The sequence below is a fragment of the Jaculus jaculus genome, chromosome 7 (genome assembly GCF_020740685.1).
Source record: "Jaculus jaculus isolate mJacJac1 chromosome 7, mJacJac1.mat.Y.cur, whole genome shotgun sequence".
In the NCBI taxonomy this organism is placed as follows: Eukaryota; Metazoa; Chordata; class Mammalia; order Rodentia; family Dipodidae; genus Jaculus; species Jaculus jaculus.
This window is the reverse complement of record NC_059108.1, coordinates 87047023-87062319: the sequence shown is the minus strand read 5'-3', so window position 1 is coordinate 87062319 and position 15297 is coordinate 87047023. Positions and strand designations below refer to the sequence as shown.

Genomic DNA, 15297 nt, shown 5'->3' with positions numbered 1-15297 from the left:
GAGAGGGTACATAATAGGATGGTATTGTATATATGTAAGTAGAAGAATAGATTAATGGGGGTGAAAAAGCCCAAAGTGAGGTCAGGGGAAGAGCTCAAATAAAGGAAAGGAGGAGGGAGAGCTAATCAAAATCCAAGAGGAAACAGCTGGGTGTGGTGGCGCAGCCTTTAATCCCAGCACTCGGAAGGCAGAGGTAGGTGGATTGCTGTGAGTTTGAGGCCACCCCTGAGATTACATAGTGAATTCCAGGTCAGCCTAGGCTAGAGTGAGACCCTACCTCAAAAAAAAAAAAATCTAAGAGGACATAAATAAATCATATGGAAACCTATTTTTTTTGGAGAATGGAATACTCAGGAGCCGTAGATTGTTCCTAGAAAATTTTCAGTGCCAGGGATGGGATACCTTCCAGTGAGTTGTAGGCCAGGGAGGTTCCTGATGCCCCCAAAACATTACAGGCCATTGCTGAGGCCCTTGGTTTCCCACCAGGAATAAATGGTAAGACCCTTTTGCAGAAGACTCCACATACTTGGGGTGCAAGGCCACTGAGAAATCCTGCTGGAACTGAGCTGATAATATCCTCCATGTAGACCAGCTGACAGAAAGCTGGAAGAAGCCATTCTGTATGCAGCTCAATGGAAGAAAGAGAAATCACCAGTGAAGATACTCAACAGTGGACACTGCAAACCTTATATTTGGCCAGCCAGGACATAGGAGCCAATGGGTTCAATAGTGGCACTTCTGTCATGGTGGAAACCAACTGCCCTCTAATTGGATTAGATGCCCACTCCATAGTAGGGAAAACATCCCTGATACTGAAAAGTTAAAACAGGGGTAGTTATGAGCCATAAGGGTATAACATCTGCTGTTGCCTGACTAAATGTATATACTATGTTTATCAAACTGCCCAGTAAGCACTTCCCTTAATGTTCATACCCTTGTATTAATGCTACTCTCACTTTTAGCAGAGCATCTTCTCTTTTCAGAAGACAGTGACCTTGGGATGACTCAGAAGGTATCGTAGTGCTGGAAAGAAATAACCAGAGTGCTCAGTACTGCAATATCGCTATCACACCTTCCAAGACTCAGGGTTCATTGTGGAAGAGGTGGTGGAAAGAATGTAAGAACCAAAGGAAAAGTAGGACTTCTTACAACATGCTCCCCCCAGACACAAAATGGCCTGGATATCCATGACCTCATAGTGCCTGACACTACCTACACAAGACCATCATAAGAGGAGGAAAAGATCATGACATTAACATAAAAGAGAGACTGATTGAGACAGGGTGGGATATGATGGAGAATAGAGTTTTAAAGGGGAAAGTGGGGGGAGGGAGGGCATTACCATGGGATATTGTTTATAATCATTGAAGTTAATAAAAAATTTAAAGAAAAAAATAAAATAAAAGAATGCTGAAGACTTCTGGTTAAGATGGCGGCGTAAGTACCACGCCAAAGCAGCCTGGGGGGAGAAAAGACCAAAAAACTCAGCAAAATACACACTTTTACTAAAAAGTGAGGGGTATAGGAAATTGAAGCAGCAGTGGAGAAGTAGAAGAGATCCAGAGCATCCAGAGCCCGCACAGGCCGGTAAAAGCGGCCCCGGCAGCTCTGCCAACCGCAGCAGAGGCGGCGCACCAAAAAGCTGCCAGGCTTGGCTCCAGCCGCAGGAAAAGCCAGGTGCGGGAGCTTCCCCTCACACCGGCGCTCTCCGCAACTCAGAAAACATGAAGGGAAAGCAGCAGTGAGCAACAGAGGAGCAGACCACGAAGGAGAAGAACACGTGGAACAGCGAGAAAACCAGAGCAGCTGCAGCTCCCTCCCCTTCCCCACCGCCTGAGCCCAGCTCCAGCGAACAGAGCAGCATCCCAGGACCCGACCATGCCAACTTGGGCCTACAGCGGGAACCAAGCAGGAGCAGAATCTGGGAGCAGCATCAGCACCTCCGGCACCAGTAACAGTGGCCCCAGCAGCAGCAGACACAGCAGCAGCAGCTTCAGTGGCAGCAGCGGCAGTGGACCCAGTAGCAGCAGCTTCAGCAGCAGCAGTGGCTCCAGAAGTGGCAGCTACAGCAACAGCAGCAGCAGAGGCAGCAGCAGCGGTGGGCCCAGCAGCAGCAGCTTCAGCTGCTGACAGACCCAGATGAGGCAGCTTTAGCAGCAGCAGTTCCAGCAGCATGGGTGCTGATCTGCAGGCCCACAGTTTCCAGGCTCAGTTTGCCCCGCAGGAAAAGAAAGTGCCCAGCTCCAGATATCAGAACAGCAGACTGATGAGCAGGCAGCAACTTGACTGAGACCAAAATCATCCAAGGTAACTGGGATTGTACCAGGGAAGGGTCTCACTGGGTCACAAGCCAACTTGGATCCCTCAACAGACCAGAAATCTAAACCTCTTTATTGATAGACGATCTGGTTGTTATAATAACTACTCTGGCATACATATTTGGGGCTGGTTTTGATTGAATGGGTACAGTGTTTAGTTAAATTTTAGAATCTACCTGTATTTTATTCTACTCAGCCTACTTGAAAACTCCCATAGCAGGGACTTAACCCCTAGGAGCACCTTTGTAGATACTCTGAGAGTCTTAAGAGCCACACCTAACAGCTTAAGCTCCTACCCCGATAATAAATAACATCAAATCAATTGATACAGCTAAGAACACCCACCTAGCTAGAAAATCCAAGCATTAACTTAATCCAAGATGAAAAAATATATACATTATAACACAAGAAACACTAAAAACCAAGATGATATAAATCCACCTAAAAGTATTAAGTGCATCAGAAATGACCTCCACTGAGAACGGGTTAGAGGAAATGCCCAAGAAAGATTTCAAAAGAATGATTGTAAATATGTTCAAAGAAGTCAAAGAACAAATCAAAGGAGTCAAAGAGGAACTTAAAGAGGAAATCAAAGGAATCAAAGAAGATGGAGGACACCAATTTCATGATATAAAAAAGGCAATAAAAGACATAAATAAGGAAGTAGATATAATAAAGAAAAACCAGTCAGAATTACTAGCAATGAAGAACACAGTTAATGAAATAAAAAACTCTGTAGAAAATCTCACCAGTAGAATGGATGAAGGAGGGGACAGACTATCTAAGCTAGAAAACCAGGTGGCAGATCTAATACAGTCCAACAAAGAGAAAGACAAACTTATGGAAAAATATGAGTGGGAATTTCAAGATATTTGGGACACTATGAAAAGATCAAATATAAGAATTCAGGGCATAGTAGAAGGAGAAGAATTCCACTCCAAAGGCATAGTAGGCATCTTCAACAAAATCATAGAAGAAAATTTCCCCCAAATTGGGCAAGAGGTTCCAATGCAGATACAAGAAGCCTTTAGAACCCCAGCCAGATAAAACCTGGAAAGAACCTCTCCTCACCATATTATAATCAAATTTCCAAACACACACACCAAAGAAAAAATATTGAAAGCAGTTACAGAGAAAAATCAAGTTACCTACAAAAGCAAGCCCATCAGGATTGCAGCACATTATTCAACATAAACTTTTAAAGTCAGAAGGGCTTGGAGTGATGTATTCCAAGTTCTAAAGATAACAACTGTCAACCAAGGTTACTTTATCCTGCAAAGCTATCCATTCAAATGAATGGAGAAATAAGGACATTCCATGACAAAAGCAGGTTAAAGGAGTATTTGAAGACAAAACCAGCTCTACAGAAAATACTTGATAGGATCCTCCATGCTGAAGAAAAGTAAAAGTACACATCTAAGGAACCTAGCAAAAACAAGCAATACTCAAATACTAGTTAACACAAGAGAGCACAGGTAGAACTGGAACCACCCAAAAAAAAAAATGGAAAACATAAATACACACCTTTCAATAATATCTCTTAATATCAACGGCCTCAATGCCCCAATAAAAAGACATAGGTTTGCAGACTGGGTTAAAAAGCAGGATCCTACAATTTGTTGTCTCCAAGAAACTCACCTTTCTACAAAGGATAGACATTATCTTAGGGTGAAAGTTTGGAAGACGGTGTTTCAAGCAAATGGGCCTAGAAAACATGCAGGGGTTGCTATCCTAATATCTGACAAGGTAGACTTCAGTCCAAGGTTAGTCAAGAAAGATAAGGAAGGTCACTTTATATTGATTAAGGGCACACTCCAACAGGAAGACATTACAATCCTAAACATATATGCACCTAACATGGGGGCTCCCAAATTCATCAAACAAACACTATTAGAACTAAGGTCACAGATAACACCAAACACAGTGTTAGTGGGTGACTTTAACACCCCACTCTCATCAATTGACAGGTCATCCCAGGAAAAAATAAACAGAGAGGCATCTGGACTAAATGAGGTCATAGAAGGAATGGACCTAACAGATATATACAGGACATTTCATCCAAAGGCTGCAGAATATACATTCTTTTCAGCAGCACATGGAACATTCTCTAAAATAGACCATATATTAGGACACAAAGCAAATCTTAACAAATTCAGGGAAATTGAAATAATTCCTTGCATTCTAACTGACAACAATGGAATTAAACTACAAATCAGTAGCAAGAAAGGCTATAGAGCATACACAAAATCATGGAAACTAAACAATACACTACTAAATGATGAATGGGTCAATGAAGAAATCAAAAAGGAAATCAAAAAATTTATAGAGTCAAATGATAATGAGAACACAACATATGAAAATCTCTGGGACACAATAAAGGCAGTTCTAAGAGGTAAATTTATAGCCTTAAGTGCCTATATTAAGAAATTAGAAAGGTCGCAAGTAAACGACTAATGCTTCACCTTAAAGTCTTGGAAAAAGAAGAGCAAGGCAAACCAAAAAACAGTAGGTGGGAAGAAATAATAAAGATTAGGGCAGAAATTAATGAAATAGAAACAAAAAAAATCCAAAGAATTAATGAAACAAAGAGTTGGTTCTTTGAAAGGATAAACAAGATTGATAAACCCTTAGCAAATCTGACGAAAAGAAAGAGAGAAGAGACACAAATTAATAAAATTAGAGATGAACAAGGTAACATCACAACAGATTCCAGAGAAATTCAAAAAATCATATTGACATACTATAAAAACATATACTCCACTGAGTACAAAAATCTGAAAGAAATGGATGATTTCCTTGATTTATATAACCTACCTAAATTAAATCAAAATGAGATTAATCACTTAAATAGACCTATAACAAACATGGAGATCCGAACAGTTATCAATAATCTCCCAACTAAAAAAAGGCAAGGCCCAGATGGATTCACTGCTGAATTTTACCAGACCTTTAAGGAAAAGCAACACCATTGCTTTTTAAGCTTTTCCAGGAAATAGAAAAAGAAGGAATTCTACCAAACTCCTTCTATGAGGCCAGCATCACCCTGATACCAAAACCAGACAAAGATAGAACAAAAAAAGAAAATTACAGACCAATCTCCCTCATGAACATAGATGCAAAAATTCTCAACAAAATATTGGCAAACAGAATACAATAATATATCAAAAAGATCATTCACCCTGACCAAGAAGGCTTTAACCCAGAGATGCAGGGATGGTTCAATATACGCAAATCTATAAATGTAACACATTATATAAATGGGTTGAAGGACAAAAATCACATGATCATCTCATTGGACGCAGAGAAAGCATTTGACAAAATCCAACATCCCTTCATGATAAAAGTCCTACAGAGACTGGGAATAGAAGGAACATATCTCAATATAATAAAAGGTATTTATGACAAGCCTACAGCCAACATAGTACTAAACGGGGAAAAACTGGAAGCTTTCCCACTAAAATCAGGAACAAGACAAGGGTGTCCACTGTCCCCACTTTTATTTAATATAGTTTTGGAAGTCTTGGCCATAGCAATAAGGCAAGAGACACACATAAAAGGGATACAAATTGGAAAGGAAGAGCTCAAGTTATCATTATTTGCAGATGACATGATTCTATACATAAAGGACCCTAAAGACTCTACTAGCAAGCTGTTAGAGCTGATCAAAACCTACAGCAATGTAGCAGGATACAAAATAAATACACAGAAATCTGTAGCCTTCCTATATGCTAACAACAAACACAGAGGATGAAATCAGAGAATCACTCCCATTCACAATTGCATCAAAAAAAATAAAGTACCTTGGAATAAACCTAACCAAGGAAGTAAAGAATCTCTACAATGAGAACTTTAAAACTCTCAAGTGAGAAATTGCAGAAGACACTAGAAAGTGGAGAAACATCCCCTGTTCCTGGATTGGAAGAATCAATATTGTGAAAATGGCAATCTTACCTAAAGCAATCTACACATTTAATGCAATCCCTATCAAAATTCCAAAAGCATTCTTCATGGAAATAGAAAAAACAATCCAAAAATTCAGTTGGAATCACAAAAAAACTCCAATATCTAAAATAATACTGAGCAACAAAAATAAGGCTGGTGGTATCACCATACCTGATTTTAACCTATACTACAGAGCCATAGTAACAAAAACAGCATGGTACTGGCACAAAAACAGACATGTAGATTAGTGGAACAGAATAGAGGACCCAGATATAAGCCCAAGTAGCTATAGCCACCTGATATTCGATAAAAATGCCAAAAATACTCATTGGAGAAAAGACAGCCTCTTCAGCAAATGGTGTTGGGAAAACTGAATATATATCTGCAGAAGGATGAAAATAGATTCTTCTCTCTCACCATGCACAAGAATTAAATCCAAATGGATTAAAGACCTTAACATCAGACCTGAAGCTCTGAAACTGATAGAGGAAAAAGTAGGGGAAACCCTTCAACATATTGGTCCTGGCAAAGACTTTCTGAATACAACCCCAACTTCTCAGGCAATAAAACCACAGATTAATCACTGGGACCTAATGAAATTACAAAGATTTTGCACTGCAAAGGACACAGTGAAAAAAGCAAAGAGGCAGAGCCGAGAATGGGAGCCGAGCGCAGCGTCTGAACCGTACCCCAATCTCCTCTCCGCGCTCTCTCTCCACCTTGCTCTCGCCGCCTGCCCACCTTCCTTCCCACCGGCTCATGGCCGCCCAGAATGCCTTCCACCATGGCCACCTCAGCAAGTTCCAACTTGAACAAAGGCATCAAGAAGATGTACATGGTCCTGCCTCAGGGCGAGAAAGTCCAAGCCATGTATGTCTGGATCGATGGTACCGGAGAAGGGCTGCGCTGCAAGACCCGCACCCTGGACTGTGAGCCCAAGTGTGTAGAAGAGTTGCCGGAATGGAATTTTGATGGCTCTAGCACTTTCCAGTCTGAAGGCTCCAACAGTGACATGTACCTCCTCCCAGTTGCCATGTTCCGTGACCCTTTCCACAAGGATCCCAACAAGCTGGTGTTCTGTGAAGTTTTCAAGTATAATCGGAACCCTGCCGAGACCAATTTAAGGCACACCTGTAAGCGGATCATGGACATGGTCAGCAACCAGCAGCCCTGGTTTGGAATGGAGCAGGAATACACTCTCATGGGGACGGATGGGCACCCCTTTGGTTGGCCTTCCAATGGCTTCTCTGGGCCCCAAGGCCCGTATTACTGTGGCGTGGGAGCTGACAAAGCCTATGGCAGAGACATCGTGGAGGCTCACTACGGGCCTGCTTGTATGCCCGAGTCAAGATCACAGGAACAAATGCCGAGGTCATGCCTGCCCAGTGGGAATTCCAAATTTTACCCTGTGAAGGAATCCGCATGGGAGATCACCTGTGGGTGGCCCGCTTTATCTTACATCATGTATGTGAAGACTTTGGCGTGATAGCAACCTTTGACCGTAAGCCCATTCCTGGGAACTGGAACCGAGCAGGCTGCCATACCAACTTCAGCACGAAGGCCATGCGGGAGGAGAATGGCCTGAAGTACATTGAGGAGGCCATTGAGAAACTCAGCAAGCGGCACCAGTACCACATCTGTGCCTATGATCCCAAGGGAGGCCTGGACAATGCCCGGCGCCTGACTGGCTTCCACGAGACCTCCAACATCAACGACTTTTCCGCCGGTGTTGCCAACCGCAGCGCCAGCATCCGCATTCCCCGGTCTGTTGGCCAGGAGAAGAGGGGTTATTTCGAAGACCGGCGCCCTTCTGCCAACTGCGACCCCTTTGCAGTGACAGAGGCCATCATCCGTACGTGTCTTCTCAACGAGACTGGCAATGAGCCCTTCCAGTACAAAAACTAAGGGGACGATGCTTCCAGCGACTGAGCCCTTCCCAGCTCTTCATCCCACTGCAACTCTCCCTCTCCCTGGTGTCTTAATTATCCTCATTACTCAAAAGTGGGATTTCAAGGTCTTTTTTTTTATTCCTCATGCCCAGTGAACCTTGCTTTTCTTGGTCAGGATAGAGGGGTCAAGTTCTTAATCTCCATGTACCCAGCCCCCGTTTTCTTCCTTTCTAATGTGTGGGTGGGCGCAGGGAAAGGTGGTGAACGCTTCTCTCTGGAGGTGAGCTTGTCTGGCAGATGTCACCGCCGCACAAAGCAGCGTGTGAAGGAGGGGAGAACTTCCTCTAAAGGACAGCTGAAAGGGCAGGCTGACTACTTAGGATGGCATGTCTCCTTCAATTCTTAAGATTAAACCAACTCTCACTAGTGGAGGTTAGGAGAAGGGCAAGAACTGGGGGTTGGTTTACCTATTGTGTTTCTCTTGCTTGGAGCCACCCACACACTTCACAAACAGCAGCTCAGCAACAACAGATGGCTGTCCTACATTAAGAGAATAAAAGTTCTTTACTGCTTGGTCCTCCATTTATAACACAAAGCAAAAGTAGTATTTTTATATTTAAATGTAAAAACAAAAAAAATATATAAGGGTTGTGGATATGTGTGTTTTTCTAAGGAAAACAAACATCCTGGTCACTGGGTGCCAAATGTGAGGTAAATTATTTGGTTCAAGGGTCCCCTTTGTAAGTAAAGGAAGTAGCAGTGGGGAACATAGTACTAGAAAAATTGGTTATTTGGGAGTGTTCCTCATTTTACCAGGATTTCCCTGCCCATTGTTTGCAGGCAATAGGTACACATTACTTGCAGTCTCTGAGCCCCGTGTCTAACTCTAGAAGACACACACGCACTTGTCCACACGTGGGTTTAGAAGTATGAGTTGGCTGGTCAACTTTGTTACTGAAAAGGGGGTGTTGGGGTTATTTTTGGTGGGATTTTAGCATGTCACTAAAGCAGGCCTTTTGATATATTAAATTTTTTAAAGCAAAACAAGTTTTAGATTTTAATCAGATTTGTAGGGTTTCTAAGTCTAGTTTTACAGAATTGCCTGTTTGCTTCAACTGTCTTTCCACTTGCTTCTTGGCGGAGCTGGGGACAGACCTGGAGTTAAAACACTTGTAATTTTGTATTCTAGTGTCTTGTTCTCCCAGCAAAATGTTCTTGTTTGTTAAAATTCCTTAGGGAGTAGTCTTTCCTATCATAATAAGCACCCCCCCCCAAAAAAAAGCAAAGAGGCAACCTACAGAATGGGAAAAAAATCTTTGCCAGCTATATATCTGATAGAGGATTAATATCTAGGATATACAAAGAAATCAAAAAGTTAAATAATAAGGAATCAAACAAGCCAATCAAAAAATGGGCTATGGAGCTAAATAGAGTTCTCAAAGGAAGAAATACAAATGGCATATAAGCATCTAAAAAATTGTTCTACGTCACTAGCTATCAGGGAAATGCAGATTAAAACAACATTGAGATTCCATCTCACTCCTGTCAGATTGGCCACCATCATGAAAACAAATGATCATAAATGTTGGTGGGGATGTGGAAAAACAGGAACCCTTCTACACTGCTGGTGGGAATGCAATCTGGTCCAGCCATTGTGGAAATCAGTGTGGAGGTTCCTAAAACAGCTAAAGAGTGATCTACCATATCACCCAGCTATAGCACTCCTAGGCATATATCTGAAGGAATCATCTCATTTCCTTAGAAGTACGTGCTCAACCATGTTTATTGCTGCTCAATTTATAATAGCTGTGAAATGGAACCAGCCTAGATGTCCCTCAACTGATGAGTGGATAATGAAGATGTGGCACATTTATACAATGGAGTCCTACTCAGCGGTAAAGAAAAATGAAGTTATGAAATTTGCAGATAAATGGATGGACCTGGAAAGGATTATACTAAGTGAGGTAACCCAGGCCCAGAAAGCCAAGTGCCACATGTTCTCTCTCATATGTGGATCCTAGCTACAGATGATTGGGCTTCTGTGTGAGAATGAAAATACTTAGTAGCAGAGGCCAGTAAGTTAAAAAGGAGACATAAAGGGAAGAGAAAGGAAGGGAGGAGGGTACTTATTAGGTTGATATTGTATATATGCAAGTACAATGATTGTGATGGGGAGGTAATATGATGGAGAATGGAACTTCAAAGGGGAAATTGGGGGGGGGGAGGGAATTACCATGGGATATTTTTTTTATAATCATGGAAAATGCTAATAAAAATTTTTCAAAAAAGAAAAAAGAAAAATTTAAAAAAAAAAGAATGCTGAAACTCAGCACAAGTTCTAACCTCAATGGCTGGTCATCTGGAACCACACAATGGATTTAATGGGATTACTGTGGAGGTTCCAACTTCTTTAACTGAGGGCTGGGCCAAATCACAGTGTCAATTTGAGGAATGAGGGAAGGAGGACTATGCAATCAGGTCTGTATCAGAATGGCAGGTGATAGAGATGGGGACTGGTAGTAGGATAGAGGGAAGAGGATCTTGGTCTTCCTGAAACCTGTTCATCCTACCTTATCACAGTGACAGTTGGTATAGGTATGAGAGGATAGTGGAATAAAGGGGAAAGGAGTCACACCAGCCCCAACCTGTTTTTTCCTTCTGTGTCCTCTAATTGGTTTTATTGAATATTCTAATATTACATAATAATATATAGACCCTAAATGGAATTTAATATATTACATGACATTTGGGCTTTGTCAAACCTTGGCATTTTACTGTATTTGCTGCAGACTATCCTCATTCCCAATTCTTTCATTCTTCTGGTACCACGTGATGGATTCAAGGATTCTTGAGGAGATCACGCTCAATCCCAATTCTTTCTTTCTTTTTAAAAATATTTTATTTATTTGAGAGAGAGAGAGAGAGAATTGGCGTGCTAGGGCCTCTAGCTACTGTAAACGAACTCCAGATGCATGCACCACCATGTATATCTGATTTATGTGGGTCCTTTGACTTTGCAGGCAAGTGCCTCAACCACCAAGCCATCTCTCCACTCCCAATTCTTCCTTTCCTTTTGCACAGTAATCATCTTGACTATGGTGCTTTTTTAATTATAGTATATGTGTAAGTCTATTTTTCTATGAGTCTCCAAACCTATCATATGATGTTGTTTAGTATGTTTTAAAGTGGTCATACTTTAAAATACTCTCAGGCTGGAGAGAGGTCTCCGTGGTTGAGGCACTTGCCTGCAAAGCCTAAGGCCCCAAGTTTGACTCCCCAGTACCCACATAAAGCCAAATGCACAAGGTAGCACATGCATCTGGAGTTGGTTTTTAGTGGCTAGAGGCCCTGGTATGTGCCTATTCTCTCTCTTTCTCTATTTGTCCCCCACTTTAAAATAAACAATAAATAAAATATTTAAAAATATAAAAGTCTCATATATTATGCATGGGGGGGGGCTGGGGATATGTGGCTTGGTTGGCGGAGTGCTTCCTAGCAAGCACCAAGTCCTGGTTTTGCTCCTCGATATGATATAAACTGGGCACAGTGGCACAAACGTGTAATTCCAGCACTAAGAAAGTAGAAGCAAGAATTTTAGAAGTTCAATACCATCCTCAGCAACCTACAAATTTTGAGGACAGTCTAGGATACATGAAACCCCTTCTCTCTTCCTCTCTTTCTCTCTCTTTCTCTCTCTCTCTCTCTCTCTCTCTCTCTCTCTCTCTCTCTCTCACACACACACACACACACACCATGAGCCCAGGTGTGGTAGCATGCACCTTTAAGCCTAGCACTCATGAGGCAGAGGTAGGAAGAGTGGGTGAGTTTGAGACTAATTTGGGACTATAGAGTGAGTTCTAGGTCAGCCTGGGCTAGAGTGAGACCCTACATCAAAAAAAAAAAAAATCATATATTGGAATGTTACAACTTTTTCCACATTGATATTTTGAGATTTATCCATTGGGATATAGGGACACATAATAATCTAATTATTTTAACCTACTCTAATGCAGTTCATGGATCACACCTAATCAACTAGTCACCATGATGTTATGTCAGACCCAGAGTGAGGCAATAAATATCTATTAAAGGGCTAAATGTAGCCCTTGGTAGCTTTGGCTCTGATCTTGCAACATTTCCATTGCTACTGATCTATTGGTCCATTCAGCCTCATCTAAGGCAGCTGCAGCACTTCCAGGGAACTTGCTGGCCAAGTATCACAATGTGCATGTAGAGGCCAAATATTTCTTAATATCTGATGTTGCTAGGAGGCTCACTTTTAGGACTTGATATAGATGAAAACTGATGTCCCATATCATTAGGAAAGATCATTCCTAGAATCTGGTGTTATTGAGGCAGGAAAGTAGAGCCAAAGAAAGAAACTCCTGGTTCATATCAGATTTGATTGCCATCATGATCAGGATATGATTAAATTATTTTTGGTCATCCATATCTGATATAACATGTACATGTGACGTACATATAATAGGAATGTCATATATTGTCATGTTATATAACTATATATATATATATATGACATGTTCCAATGGGTTTTCATATCTATAACATCTTGTAAAAAGTGACTACCTTTTATTTTAGGAAAAATTAGGGTTTTAAAATTTTTGTTTGTTTGTTTGTTTGTTTTTTGAGGTACTGTCTCACTCTAGCTCAGGCTGACCTGGAATTCACTATGTAGTCTCAGGGTGGCCTTGAACTCACAGTGATCCTCCTACCTCTACCTCCCAAGAGCTGGGATTAAAGGCATGCACCACCATGCCCAACAGGAAAAAATACTTTTTTAAAAAATTAATTAATTTTTTTATTAATTAGTTTTGTACTCAGTGAATACAATCAAGTTGGTACCATTGTTAGGCTCATCCATGTCCTATCCCCTCCCCCTGGCCCCTCCTTGGTGAGGTATATGGGTCATGCATTGTAGAGTTAGCCCACAGTTATGGGTAGGAGAAATATCTCTGCATATCATGACCCAACATGTGGCTCTGATATTCTTTCCACACCCTATTCCACAAAATTTCCCTGAGCCATGTTGGGTTCATTTCTACTTGGCTTCAGTGATGAGGTGTTGGGAGCCTCTGTTGTCTCTGGATATCTGATTTGGTAGGAGTTGATTGTTCTCTGTGTTGATATCCTTCACCCTTGTACTGGTACCAGGTTCACCAAGAAAACAGCACCCTTGCTTGTTTCACCCAATTATTCTTAGTTTCAGCTGGGGTCCTTCTGAGGTACAATGGGGTGGTTCTCTCCTTAGGATCTGCATCTATCTGAAAAAGAGAAGCAAATTCTCCAACGGAGAGTAAAATTAGCACCAGACAAATGGGATAACCCTTATTTATTTTAATACAGAATTTAATACATATAGGGCTTCTTGCAGCCCACGATTGGTGGTAGCTTGATAATGGAGAATGGGCTCATGTTTGGATATAGTTCTGACTTGTTTCCCAGCTCCGGCTATGGGTCCCATTCCACTGAGCAGATCAGTTAGTCAAATCAAGAGCAGTTGGTTTCCCACCATGGCTGTGCACCACTATTGCACTTGTGTGAACATCATGAAAGGTTATTTGCTGCTAAGTAGGTTAGACCATGAGTTGCACGGACAGATATTGGACATTTTCCCCCAGTCGCCCATGTTGCACCTTCTGGCACTAGACACACTGACTGTCTGGGAACTGACTCTTTTCCAGATTCCAGGCATGCCATTCCATTTTACATGTCAACTGCATATGGTGTCTTCAGCAGTCGGGTCTTACCACTAACCTTTGGTGGGTCATCAAGTACTGTGACAGAAATCTGTCTTTCTTTTAGGAAACCTTGTAGGTCTCTCTGATCAAAAGCTCATTGTGGGTAATAGCCATATGCTGGTACTGGGAGTTACAGGTCAGTGTCCACTATGAAAAGGAAGAAAAAGAAAACTAATATAAAAGACTTAGAGAGAAGAGAGAGGCTGTAGAAGATCAAGGTCAGTCTTCATCATACCCTCTCCAGTGTCTTGTGGTTCAGGTGGTCCCTCTAAGGGTCTGGTGAAGGTTCAGCCATTTGGTGTGCCTTTTAGGATGTAGAATTTTATGGTACCATTGCTGTTTGAGTCTAGATTTGTGTTTCCCACCCCCTTCCTCACCCTTCCTTCCCTCCCCACCCATCCTATTGTCTAGTCCTTGAGATGCTTGCTGGGTATGTGTAAGGCATCTTGGGTAGATTCAGGTTAAGTGCTGTAGATGAGTGAGACTATGTGGCAATTTTCTTTCTGTGATTGGGTAAGTTCACTGAGAATGATCTGTTTCAGGTTCAACCATTTTTCCTCAAATTTCATTGTGTCATTTTTTTCTTACTGCTGTATAGAATTCCATTGTGTAGACATACCACATCTTAGTTATCCATTCTTCTAGTGATGGACACCTGGGTTGATTCCAGCTATTATGAATTGAGCTGCTACAAACATGGTTGAGAAAATCTCTCTGGCCTGTGGTTTGACGGTTTTAGGTAGATGCCCAGTAAGGGAATAACTGGGTCTGTTGGTATCTCTATAGTCAGATTTTTCAGGAGTCTCCATATTGCTTTCCAAAGTGGTTGTACCATCTTACATTCCCACCAACAGTGGATGAATGTTCCTAATTCTCCACATCCTTGCCAGCATTTATTTTGATTTGATTTTTTGATGTTTGATATCCTTACTGGAGTAAGGTGGAATGTCATAGTTGTTTTAATTTGCATTTCTCTGATGATTAGGGATGATGAACATTTTCTTAAGTGTGTGTTTGCCATTTGTATTTCTTCCTCTGTGAACTGCCTGTTCAGCTCTTTGCCCCATTTTGTGAGTGGGTTGTTTGACTTTTTATTGCTTAGGTTTTTGAGTTCTTTATAGATTCTAGAGTTTAGGCCTCTGTCAGTTGGATAATCAGCAAATATTTTCTCCCATTCTGTGGGTAATCTATTGGCTTTGCTTATTGTAGGCTTGTCTGTAAAGTCTTCAGCTTCATGTGATCCCATTGGTTGAGTGACAGTTTAAGATCATATGCTACTGGGGTTTGGTTCAGGAAGTCTTTTTCCATTCCTATATCATGGATGGTTCCTCCATATTTTCTTCCAGTAGAAGCCAAGTTTTTGGTCGTATATTGAGGTCTTTGATCCAT

General features: G+C 41.5%; 1 pseudogene; it reads left to right on the top strand.

Annotated features, from left to right (window-relative positions):
* Positions 1-7044: 7044 nt before the first annotated feature.
* On the top strand, positions 7045-8276 carry LOC123462199 (annotated as a pseudogene).
* The last annotated feature ends 7021 nt before the right edge of the window (positions 8277-15297 follow it).